The sequence below is a fragment of the Chrysemys picta genome, chromosome 6, assembly GCF_011386835.1.
Source record: "Chrysemys picta bellii isolate R12L10 chromosome 6, ASM1138683v2, whole genome shotgun sequence".
NCBI lineage: Eukaryota > Metazoa > Chordata > Testudines > Emydidae > Chrysemys > Chrysemys picta.
Window position 1 is genome coordinate 8,054,800 of NC_088796.1, and position 12,520 is coordinate 8,067,319.

The 12,520-nt window shown below is 41.7% G+C and overlaps 1 protein-coding gene across 1 annotated transcript in view; it reads left to right on the top strand.

Annotated features, from left to right (window-relative positions):
* Positions 1 to 9,114: 9,114 nt before the first annotated feature.
* Positions 9,115 to 12,520, top strand: part of LOC135984190 (uncharacterized) — an 87,452-nt gene continuing 84,046 nt past the window's right edge. The window contains exon 1 of the mRNA XM_065598686.1: positions 9,115 to 9,426. The gene's annotated coding sequence lies outside the window, so the exon portion shown is untranslated. The remainder of the gene's footprint in view (positions 9,427 to 12,520) is intronic.

The window sequence follows — 12,520 nt, forward strand, 5'->3', positions numbered from 1 at the left end:
TCTGGATTTTTACACTGAGGGCAAGGATAGAACTCAGCTCTTCCTCTTCTAATAACACAAGCCCCTGTCGCTTGAACTAAAAGAGAATCATCAGTAGCTTTCTGCCAGTATAAAGCCAGTGAAACATAGTTAAGTGGTTCTAACCCCTTACTGGTGGAGAGATGAGAAGGATGGTCTAGTGGTGAGAACACTAACCTAGCACTTGGGAAGCCTGGGTTTAAATCCTTGCTTTGCCCTAGATTCCCTGTTTAACCTTTGTCAAGTTACTTAGCTTCTCTGAACAAAGGTGTCCCATTTGTAAGAATGAGGTGGTAGTGGCAACATTTTCTTACCTCACAAGGGAGAGCTGAGTTAAAGTTTGTGAAGCATTTTAAGATTTCTTATGAAAAATGCTATGTATTATCTACCTGTTAGCCAGTTCATTACAGTAATCATTAGGGAAGGGAGAATTGGATTGGATGAAATGAAAACTAGTCTAAAAGTGAACTGAATTTGAAACTTTTTCAAGGTTAATCTTTCTTTCTTTCTGTCTTTCTGTCTTTCCTCACATCAGTTTGGTACCGAAGCAGAACTAATGGGATTTGGCGCTCTTGGCCCAGATAAGAAGCAGTACAGATGCCAAAGCAGTGGTATAAAAAGCAAGAGAGGATAGAATTGGAAGGTGCATGGACAATACCCTAGCAATCATCCCTAAGCTGGAGATAGTGTTTCCTAAAGTGTCAGTTTGTGAAGAATTCACCAACCTGTGTTCCTTTCAAAATAATGATGAAGATTTGGGATAATGGGTGTCTAAAGTTTATCTCCTAAGTTTGCAGTTAGGCACCTGTGGCTTTTCAAAAGAGCCTATGTGATTTAGGAGCATACGTCCTATTCACTTTCAGTGGAACTTACACTCCAGTGTTGCTTAGGTGATTCTGAAAATTCCATTCTGTGATGGGACCTAATCCCCATAGCTATAAGGAAAGGGAGAGAACCTAACTAGTTATGCTCTGCACCTGGGAGGTAATTAATTAGAGGAGGAGGAGCTAGACTGTATAAGGAATGGAGGGAGCTTCATTGAGGGAAAACTCAGGAGAGAGAAACTAGAGAAAGTTCTTGCTCTCTGGGAATGGCCTGGAGGAGGGGCCAGTAGTTACAATTCGCTGTGGCCAGGAGATAGTTACAGGAGCACAGTGACTCCTGTGGTGAGGCCCTAGAGTAGTAAGAAGCCCTGAGCTAGGGTCTATGAGGACCAGGGAATGAGCTAGAGTCCCATGAGGGGTGGAAAACTAGTTTAAGTAATACTTGGCTTCCCAGCAGGGAAAAGCCTGGGGGGCTGTACCCTGACAGAGGGGAAGAGTTGAAGTTGAACTCAGGAGGAGCAAAGGACCTCTTTGGTTTGCTTGTTTAAAGCTGAACCCCAGAAAAAGATCAATGGTGACTTGGCTGGAAGGCTGACCCACAGAAGACTCAATAAGGCAATCTGGAGAAGGGATGGGATGGAAGACTGACCATCATGGCTGAGGAAGCGTGAGAGCAAAGTTCCCTGCAACACCAGTCTGGGATGAGGAGGTGTCCGAAAGGTAAGGATATGTCTTGACATACCTCTAAATAGGTGGCCTGATTTTCAAAAGGGCTTCATACCCACCAGTTCCTGTAGAAGTCAAGGGGACTTAAAATTAAGCACATGCTTATGTGTTTTGCTGGATGGGGTCTGAGGGTTCAGCCACTTTTAGAATCCAGCCCTTTGGAACCTACCTTACCCCCGTATAATGAACAATTTCATGTGTCCCAAAGTTTATCTGGAAGATACCATACCAGATATCATGGTGTTGCTCTACATAGCCCCCTCACACGTGCTACTAAAACTTGCCGATTCACCTGATCTGTAGCAGACAATAAAAATTCATTTTCTCCGAACGGTGAAGTTCTAATATCTTGTCTTTCAACCCTATCTATCTGCTTTAAAAGTTAAAGGCGGCTGGTGAATGGTCCAAAATTCATGCAGCAATTTCCACAAAACAATTTTCCAATATGGCAAATACTCACTTCATCAGCACCCTGGAAAATAAAGAGGAACAAGTGCTTAAAAAGTGAGCCAAAGAAAGTTGGGGGAGAGATTGTTCAGTGAAACAGTGCACTGAGCCTAGTGATGTTGCATGCGAGAAATATAAATTGAGGATTGTTCCTTGGGGAACCACGATGGACTGGAGAAATCTTGAACAAAACTGCATTGTGTTTCCTTTTCCTCAGTAAGCATCATTCATTGAGTTTCATTTTAAAGGCACACAATCTGGGTTAAAGCTAATTATTTAAAAAAAAAGTTAAAATTAGTTTCAGCTCATGAGTCTCATTCATTTACGTACACATTTCCCTGCCAATTTGCATGTGTTTTTTTTTTATCAGCTTTGTGGGTTTTTTTTACATGTTTTCTTCCTTCTGTTATTGTGAGGAAGATCAACAAAAACAGGGGAAGCTGACTACATGACTGTACTTTGGGAACAGGAGAACATGACTATCCTGCACAGTGATGGCAGATGCACAAAATAAAAAGACTGAAAAAAATATATTTATCTATACCATACGTACTTAAATGGACCCCTTTACTATAGTATCTGAGCACTTAACAAGTGTTAATGTATTTATCCTCACAATATGCCTATGAGGTGGGGCTATGTTAGTATCTCCATTTTACAGATGGGAAAACTGAGGCCCAGACTAAGTGACTTGCCTAAGATCACACAGAAAGTCTGTAGCAGAGCTCAGATTTGAACCAGGTTCTCCCAAGTCCCCGTGCCTTAATCACTGAACTCTAATCCCTTTCAGCTATAGAAATTTCAGGTATCATTTTAAAAGACAGTGGGTCAATTTTTTTTTCAAAATTACAGCATCCTTTTCATCTAGGGCCTACTCTCGTTCCCATTCAAGTCAATGTCAAAACTCCCACCAACCTATTCTATAAAGTTCTTATACTGTGCTCCACACCATAATTTCTGGGAGACTTCAGTGGTAAAGTTCAGCAGTTTAGGAAATAATATAAGGATTTTTTTGTTTGTTTGTTTCACTGGTGGCTTTAGTGGCTCTATTCAATATTTGCATTGGTGTAGCTGGGTGCACAATTCCTTCCCGTTCCCCCTTGTTATTAATTTGATCTATAAATAGTTAATTAAAATGATGATAATGATCTTAATCCTGTCAGTAACATTTGTGGTTGCCCTTTAGAACATAACCTCCCACTTTTCCTCATTATCGGCAATGGTGACAGAGGTGGAGCATCTCCCTTGGGAGACACTGGCTAGTAATTCAGCCCTACTCCTTTTTGTATCTCTGTATTCCCCAGCTCCTCTCCCTCAAAGGTGGAAGCGTTTAAGGTCTCATCCTGTGCCCATGAATTCAATGAGACGTCAAAGAATGCAGGATCAGGCTCTTAACACAGTAAGCAATCTGCGTCGCCTGATTGCGTACGGCTCCCACTGTCTCCTTGACAATGTGACTATTCACTTACACATTTGCCAGGCTCAGAGCAAGCATTTTGCTAAGTTGCAAACATCGTGAATATGGAAGAGTTTCCACGACTGTTGCTGCCGAATGACTTGAGTGTGACAGCTTTGCACAGAGGTTCCACATTTTAATTTCTCTTTGGCAGAAAGCAGGGGTCTTATTCCTGATGAGTTAGAGCACAATACATTTCTTTTGTTACTTTTTCTTTTTGGCATTATTTTTTAAAAAGGAGTGGGGAGCAAAGTTGCAGGGGGTCAGATGTGGATTTCAGATAGCAGATCTTTGAAAGGAAACAAAAATATATACCCCTCCCCCCCCCGCACACACACACATCTATTTACTGAGCTGCAAAGACATCCTGCATTCACAGTCATGTCAAACAGGGTGGCTGGGTTTTCTTCCCCCTCTCCTTTTACTTATTTTTGGAAAACACTGTCTGGCAATTTATTCTGCAAATAGTTGCAGTCCATGAACCTGATTCTCTTCTCACATACACCAGTGTGAAGTAGAGCAGAGCTGGTTAAAAACGTTGATATATTTTCTGTGAAAACTTCCACACAAAACATTTTTCAGACCATTTCATTTTTTTTTTACTTCTATGAAAACCTTGAAAACTGTTTTAGTTCCCATTCCCTTCCCCAGAACAGAACATTGAATATTTTTCTGTTTGTGGAAACATCTTTCATTGTAGCTCTTGGAAAACTGGAAAATTTCAACCAAAATGAAAATTGTCTGAAAATTTGGTCCAAAAAAACATTTTTCATGGGAAAAAATATGCTAGGGTGAAAATCTTTTAACTAGCTCTAATTGGGGATAGCTCCAATTAAGTCAATGAAGTGACACTCATGGAAAGCTGACTTAAACCAGGAGAGAATTAGGAGCACTGAAATGAAGCTCATAGATTCCAAGGCCAGAAGGTACTACTGTGGTCATCTAGTCTAATCTCCTGTAGAACTTCCCTGAAATAATTGCTGTTGGAACTACAGCATATTTATTTTAGAAACTTGCTGTAAAAATTGCTAGCAATAGAGAATCTACCATAACCCTTGGTAAATTGTTCCATTGGTTAATTACACCCCCCCCCGCCAAAGATCTGGGATTAGCATCCAGTCTCCCATTTCCCCACTTCTGCACTCTATCTACTAGACCTTGCTGCCTTGCAGAATTGTGCCTTTGCAAAGGTGTTGCAGTGTATAACTGTTACATACGTGGACCTGGATTCTGAAAAGACGTACAAACGTCTTTATCTGTACACATGTGAGTGGTTTTATTAGTTTCAATCGTGTTACTCCCAAAATACAAGGGTGTCAGGGGCATTAATCACATGGGCATTAGAAATTGCAGAATTGGAACCTGGGAGAGATTTTTTTTTTAAAGTTGTAATAGAACTGAGAACAGGTTTTAGGTGCTTTTTGGAATGCATATTGAGAAATGTGTTAAGTAGGGTTCCACAATATTTACAAAGGGTGATATTTTCCCAAATGTCTCCTTCGGAATAGCAAACTTTAGCAAGTTGGATAGCTGTAACTAGTTTCATAATTGTAACCACGTGTTTCCCATCACAACAAACCTCCTTTATCCAAATTCTATTCTGATTAAAAAGTCTTTTCAGCCTGGCACTTGGTGGACCCGTGTAAACACCAGCAGTCCATTAGCATTAATTGACATCTTTGTTGCCAGGTTTCACTGAAAGGCCTAGGAGTGGATGGACTAGTGAAAGTGAACATGACTCTATAGTTTAAAGGTGAGGGTCAGTTGTAGGACAGTGTGGGGGGAAGTTCATTCTGCTTCCCTGTGTGCTTTTGATCATCTAGGGATCTTGAGATGACTTCAGCCTTCAGGTCTATCTGTCTGTCTATCAGACCCAATCTCACTTCCATTACAGTACAGGCCTTTAAACTACTATTTTTATGCATCTGAGCTGTCTGTCCAGAACCTAAGTGCCACAGAAACCGTGTGTCAAACCCTGCTTGCCCGAACCACCTATATCACCCTGAATTCTATGGCAGCTTTGTGTCAGGAAAGCTCTGCATTGACCCAGCACATTAAAGCACCCTTTTAAAATCATACACCGTGATCTGTGTTTCTCTTTGTTCCTTCTTGTGAATCATGATGTTTGCCCCCACTTCTCAAAAAAGCCTCTTCACCTCTGTAATATTTTCACATTTTGGGGAACTCTCTGAAAAGTTTAGCATGGGAGAACTGCGGTTCTTTAATTCCCATTAGAATTTCTGAAACGACAATAGCTGAAAGGTTAGGGCAAAACCTATTAGAAAAGAAATGTTGAGGCAAATCAGGTGAGCTCATCGCAGAAAATAGGGAAAGATTGGTTCCCTTTTGGGATTAGCTCTAATTAAGGTGAGCAAGCAGCGGTACCTGTTTGGAATAACAATTGTGCTAGCATGTCACTTTTTTTCTGCTTAGTTGAAATTTATATAGTTTGGGAATGGTGGATGTAAGAAAATTAGAGCTCATTTAGAATCTGTTGAAAGGACACTGCGCCTTCATTATTAGTTTTGCATCTGAATTTTCCTGGGGCTGTCCTCTCACGGTTATAGGTAATGGATTTTTCCCCAGATGTAATTGGATGAGTTTAATTTTTTCTTTCATTACCTGTCTAGAAGCCCTCTGCCCCTATTTCCCTTTGTGTTTTATTAGGACTGTAACCCCTATTTAAATGAAGCCTTTGATTGTGCTTATATATGTTCAATCAGCACTTTCTGATTGAATAGTTCTGGTTGCACAACGCTCTCGCCTAGCATTTTTTACTAATTACATTTTACCTATGGTTGTGTACTGTCGAATCTCGGATGGTGTTTGTTTTAACTTCTCTTTCTAGAAGTTTGTGTCTCCCATTAGCCACACTGTATATACATTGCCTCCCATTCTACCATAATATAGTAATTGCCCAACAAAAGAGAGAGTTCTTGCTTCTAACCTAATCTGAATCTTTGGGTATGCAGATGAAGTATACTACTTTAAAATATCCTCTAACATTTGGATTTGGGGTCTTCTTTTCAGCTAGAATTTTTTTAAGGTACTTGCATTCTGTAAAAGTATTTTGGGATTATTGCTACAAAGTGGGACGAATTCCATCAGAAATAGATATACACGGACTCATTCACCTCTCACTTACATCAGCTTTACGCAGTGTAATTCTAACTTCATTTACACCAGAGGGAGTAAGCAGTCAGACCCATGACTCCCATCACCCACGACTCCCATCACCCACACAATTAACTGCGGGTAGAATTTCTCCCTGTGTGTTCTGAATTTCTTTGTCAAAATCTCTTTATTTTGTTTAATATAACAAAACTGATGACAAGGCTTTGGTTAAAGACTTTAGACCAAACTCAGAGGTGTATCTATGGAAATCAAAGGGCCCAATTACCACCTTAATTACTAATTATTTCAGTAGGGGCTAGGGACCAACTAAGCCCAGGGTTGTAGAGCAGGTTTTAAACTAAGGGCTGGGGAAAGCCAACAGGTGCGAAGGAATACGTTGTTCGGACAGACACATCCTTAGGGGAGGATTTATTAATGGAAATTCTCTATGTCCTGGTAAGGCGGAGAGGATGGTAGATGATAAAATACGGGTAGGATCTGATGAGAAACAGTCAAATGAAAAAAAAAAGTCCCATTCAATAACATCATGTAATGTCAGACAGCTAAAAAGTGACAAATTCTTAAAGTGCTTATATACAAATGCTAGAAGTTTAAATAATAAGATGGGCAAACTAGACTGCCTCGTATTAAATGAGGATATGGTTAAAATCGGCATCACAGAAACTTGGTGGAATGAGGATAATCGATGGAACACAGTAATACCAGGATACAATATATATCAGAAGGAAAGAACAGGTCATGCTGGTGGGGGAGTGGCACTATATGTGAAAGAAAGCATAGAATCAAATGAAGTAAAAACCTTAAATGAACCAAACTGTACCATAGAATCTCTATTGATAGAAATGTCATGCTTGAATAATAAGAATATAGCAGTAGGAATATACTACTGACCACCTGACCAGGATGGTAGTTACTGTGAAATGCTCAGAGAGATTATGGAGGCTATAAAAATAAAAATTGCCGTAATAATGGGGGATTTCAACTATCCCCATATTGACTGGGTACATGTCACCTCAGGAACGGATGCAGAGATAAAGTGTCTTGACACGTTAAATGACTGCTTCTTTGGGCAGCTAGTCCTGAAACTCACAAGAGGAGAGGTAATTCTTGATTTAGTCCTAAGTGGAGCACAGAATCTGGTCCAAGAAGTGAATAGTGCTGGACCGCTTGGTAATAGTGACCATAATATAATTAAATTTAAAATCCCTGTGGTGGAGAAAACACCACAGCAGCCCATCACAGTATCCTTTAATTTCAGAAAGGGGAACTACACAAAAATGAAGAAGTTAGTTGAACAGAAATTAAAAGATATTCTCCCAAAAGTGAAATCCCTGCAAACTACCTGGGAAATTTTTAAAGACACCATAATAGAGGCTCAACTTAAATGTATACCCCAAATTCAAAAAAATAGTAAGATAACTGAAAAAATGCCACCATGTCTAAACAAAACAAAAAAAAAGGAAAAAAAGCAGCGAAAGGCAAAAAGGCATCCTTTAAAAAGTGGAAGTTAAATCCTAGTGTGGAAAGTAGAAAGGAACATAAACTCTGGGAAGTGATGTATAAAATGTAATTAGGAAGGCCAAAAAAGAATTTGAAAAACAGCTAACCCAACGCTCAAAAAGTAATAGCAAAAAAAAGATATGTAAGTACACCAGAAGCAAGAAGCCTGCTAACCAACCGGTGGGGCCACTGGACGATCAAGATGCTAAAGGAGAACTCAAGCTCAATAAGGCCATTGTGGACAAACTAAACAAATTATTTGCATCAGTCTTCACGGCTGAGGATGTGAGGGAGATTCCCAAACCTGAGCCATTCTGTTTAGGTGACAAATCTGAGGAACTGTCCTAGATTGAAGTGTCAATAGAGGAGGTTTTGGAACAAATTAATAGACTAAACAGTAGGAAATCACCAGGATCAGATGGTATTCACCCAAGAGTTCTGAAGGAACTCAAATGTGATATTGCAGAACTATTAACTGTAGTCCGTAACCTATCATTCAAATCAGCTTCTGTACCAGATGACTGGAGGATAGCTAATGTGACGCCAATTTTTAAAAAGGACTCCAGAGGTGTTTCCGGCAATTACAGGATGATAAGCCCCACATCAATACCAGGCAAACTGGTTGAAGCTATAGTAAAGAATCAAATTGTCAGACACATAGATGAACATAATTTGTTGGTTTTTGTAAATGGAAATCATGCCTCACCAATCTACTAGAATTCGTTCAGGGAGTAAACAAGCATGTTGACAAGGGGGATCCAGTGGATATAGTGTACTTGGATTTTCAGAAAGCCTTTGACAAGGTCCCTCACCAAAAGCTCTTAAGCAAAGTAAACTGTCATGGGATAGGAGGGAAGCTCTTCTCATGGATTGATGATTGGTTAAAAGATAGGAAACAAAGGGTAGGAATAAATGGTCAGTTTTCAGAATGGAGAGAGGTAAATAGTGATGTCCCCCAAGGGTCTGTGCTGGGACCAGTCCTATTCAACATATTAATAAATGATCTGGGAAAAGGGCCAAACAGTGAGGTGGCAAAATTTGCAGATGATACAAAACTATTCAAGATATTTAAGTCCAAAGCAGACTGCGAAGAGTTACAAAGGGATTTCACAAAACTGGGTGACAGGACAACAAAATGGCAGATGAAATTCAATGTTGATAAATGCAAAGTAATGCACATTGGAAAATATAATCCCAACTATACATATAGAATGATGGGGTCTAAATTAGCTGTTACCAGTCAAGAGAGAGACCTTGGTGTCACTGTGGACAGTTCTCTGAAAACATCCACTCAATGTGCAGCGGCAGTCTTAGAGCCAAGTAGAAGTATCCACAAAGGGAGTCAGTGTGGTCTAGCTAGTGCACTTTACATTCAAATCCTAGCTTACTCTGCACTAATGTCTGTGTCAATAAACCCTTAGCAATCCAAATTTGCCCTTACTACAGGGGTGTTCAGAGCTAGAATTTTGGTTCAGGCCTATCTTGTGGGATGCGGAATTGAACTGATCCTCATTTCAGTGCCTAAGCACTTCAATCAGAAGTGTTACCTCCTTGAAGAAGTAGTGATGCTGGCAGACCACATGCCAGCTCATGCCAAGCCCCCAGGCTTTCCTGAGAACTGAAAAATGCATAGCTGGAAGCCAGTTTGGCTTCCTTCTGTGCTAGTATTGTTAAAATAGGTATTAGAGTTATAAGAATGTGTTTATGAAATGCTTGTAGGATGCTCCATTTATTAATATCTGTATCCAATGTTACCAGGTAATGTTTAAATATTTGCTCTGTAATTATAAAAAATGTTTGCTAAGGCCTTGACTACACTTGCAAGTTAGAGCGCATTAAATCAGCCCCGGGCAACATAACTCCTGCAGTGTCCACACTGGCAAGGCACTTAGAGCGCCTGGACTCCGCGGCTGGAGCGCTCCGGATAATCCACCTCCATGAGAAGCATAGAGCTTTCTGTGCCCCGGCTGGAGTGCCGGGGTGTCAGCGTGGCCGATGTGTTGCATTATTGCGCTGTGATTAGCCTCCGGAAATGTCCCATAATCCCTTGAAGTCAAGTGGCCACTCTGGTCATTGTTTTGAACTCGGATGCAGGCATGTGGATATCCCCTTTCAAAGCTCCGTTTCTGACATCCCGCATGCTTATCTGCTCCGGGACACAAAGCAAACGTTACTGTGGAATGTTCCTGCTGCAGAGGCAGGCATTTGTGCATGTGTGTGTGTGAGAGAGGCGGGCGGGGGGGGGGGGGAGGGCTGATGTAGGGGTTTCCCTGTCCCCCTGACACTATCTGAACTTACAAGACAGCATACTGACACACTCTCTGCCCCCCAAAACACACTGTCTCTCCCCCCACATACACACAACACACTCCCTGTCACACTCCACCCCCCGCCCCCCCATTTGAAAAGCACGCTGCAGCCACGTGCACACTGGGATAGCTACCACAATGCACTGCTCTCTGTGGGGTTGCAAGAGGTGCTAATGTGGACATGCCACTGCACTTGCAGATGACAGTGTGAACACACGGAAGCACTTGTCCCTGCTGCTATCTCCGAGGGCTGGTTTAACTCCTGGCGCTCTACATCTGTAAGTGTAACCATAGCCTAAGCCCAGGTCTACACTAGCGGGGGGGTCGACCTAAGATACGCAACTTCAGCTATGTTACGCAAATAGTGTAGCTGAAGTCGACATATCTTACGTCGACTTACCTGGCCGTGAGGACGGTGGCGAGTCGACTGCTGCCGCTCTCCCATCGACTCCGCTTCCGCCTCTCGCAAGCTGGAGTTCCAGAGTCGACGGGGAGCGCAATCGGAGATTGATTTTATCGCGTCTACATAAATCGATAAATCGACCCCCGATAGATTGATCACTACCCACTAATCCGGCGGGTAATGAAGACCTGCCCTAATACTGTTAAGCTAAGACTGTAAACCCCCACAGTCAGGGGAGAAGCATTACCAAATATGAAATGCAGTACTTATCACAAGAGGTGTTATCTCCTCCCCAACAAAAGAAGGTCTTGCAGACATCAGACAAGCCATTGTTGATTGCTTCCCCCACACTCCTGAAGAGAGTACCTGCAAAAGCCCTCATCCCATCACAGCTTGAATGCTAGGGGAAGGGAATAAAAATGCCTGTTAAGGAAAAATCATTATCCTATGTTGCCTGAGCTCTGAGTGCCAAAGATTTCTAAGCATAAACAGTGGGTCCACAGCTGTTTTGCTTGGGTTAGCTTTAAAGGACAAATAAAGCTTGCATATTATAGCAGCTACTATTATCTTTTGGAACTTAAGACTGTATCTCGTTTGTGTGTGTATGTTTACCTGCTTTAACCTTGTAAATAACCCTCTGATTTCTTTTCTTAGCTAATAAACCTTTAGTTTAATTATAGGATTGGCTACAAGCATTCTCTGTTGAGAGATCTGTGGTAAGTGACTGGTCCTTTGGTACTAGTACTAACCTGAATATTGTGATTTTTGGTGTAAGGGCCCATCTATCACAGAGGCAGGCTTGCCTGGGTTTCAAGATTGGAGTATCCAAGGGCACTCTCTATGGCTCCCTGTTAATGTTCTTATAGTGCCTGAGGAGTTCACACTTGTTACTTGGGGGATGAAATCTAAGAATAGAACACACAACCAGTTTGTTCTGTGCCCTGTTTCTTGACAGTTTGCCCGGAGGTTGGCACCCAGGGTCGTGAGCCATTCCAGGCAGAGTGACCGAAGTGACTTCCTTTGAAATTATGCTTGCATTCTTTGTGCTAGGGATGCAGATGCTGGGATTCTGCTGTTCATCTAAATGTTTCTAGTTCAATAGCTAGAGCCAGATTTCTTCTGGCACCCATGTTTTGGGGATAGGGGCTCAGCACAGGGTTTTCCCCACTCAGAATGGGAGCTATGCCTCTCTTCTTCCCTGTGAGGATGACAGAGACCCAAGGTCTCGCACTGCATTGTGATGTTTTCAGTGACACGTCATATTGCAACGTCTTCTGAATCTCACCATATTTGGGTTGGATTTAGCAAACGGGGGCAGGAGCGGATCAGATTTCCATGCAAGGGTGTCTTGCTTAGAGTTCAATCCTGCAGGTTCCATTTCCCATTGACCGCAATGGGAGATGAGGCCTTCCTGCACCATTTAGGTATTGCTCAGGATCTTAAAGTACTGGGCCCTGGGCTCTACCCTTGAAAATTCATTTCTGGAGCAATGTTTCCAAGCCCGACAGTTCAAGGGAGTGGATGAAAACCGGACATCAGTGGGTGTCTAGAGCATGGGCATTTTATTATCCATGCATCTCTAGCCTTATGTTGCTATTCACAGATACAGTTCAAACAGATCTGCTTGGTATTGCAGCTCGGATACATTTTCATCCGTCTCGTTATTACAAAATGACTAAACAGTGGGTGGTTATAAGAGATC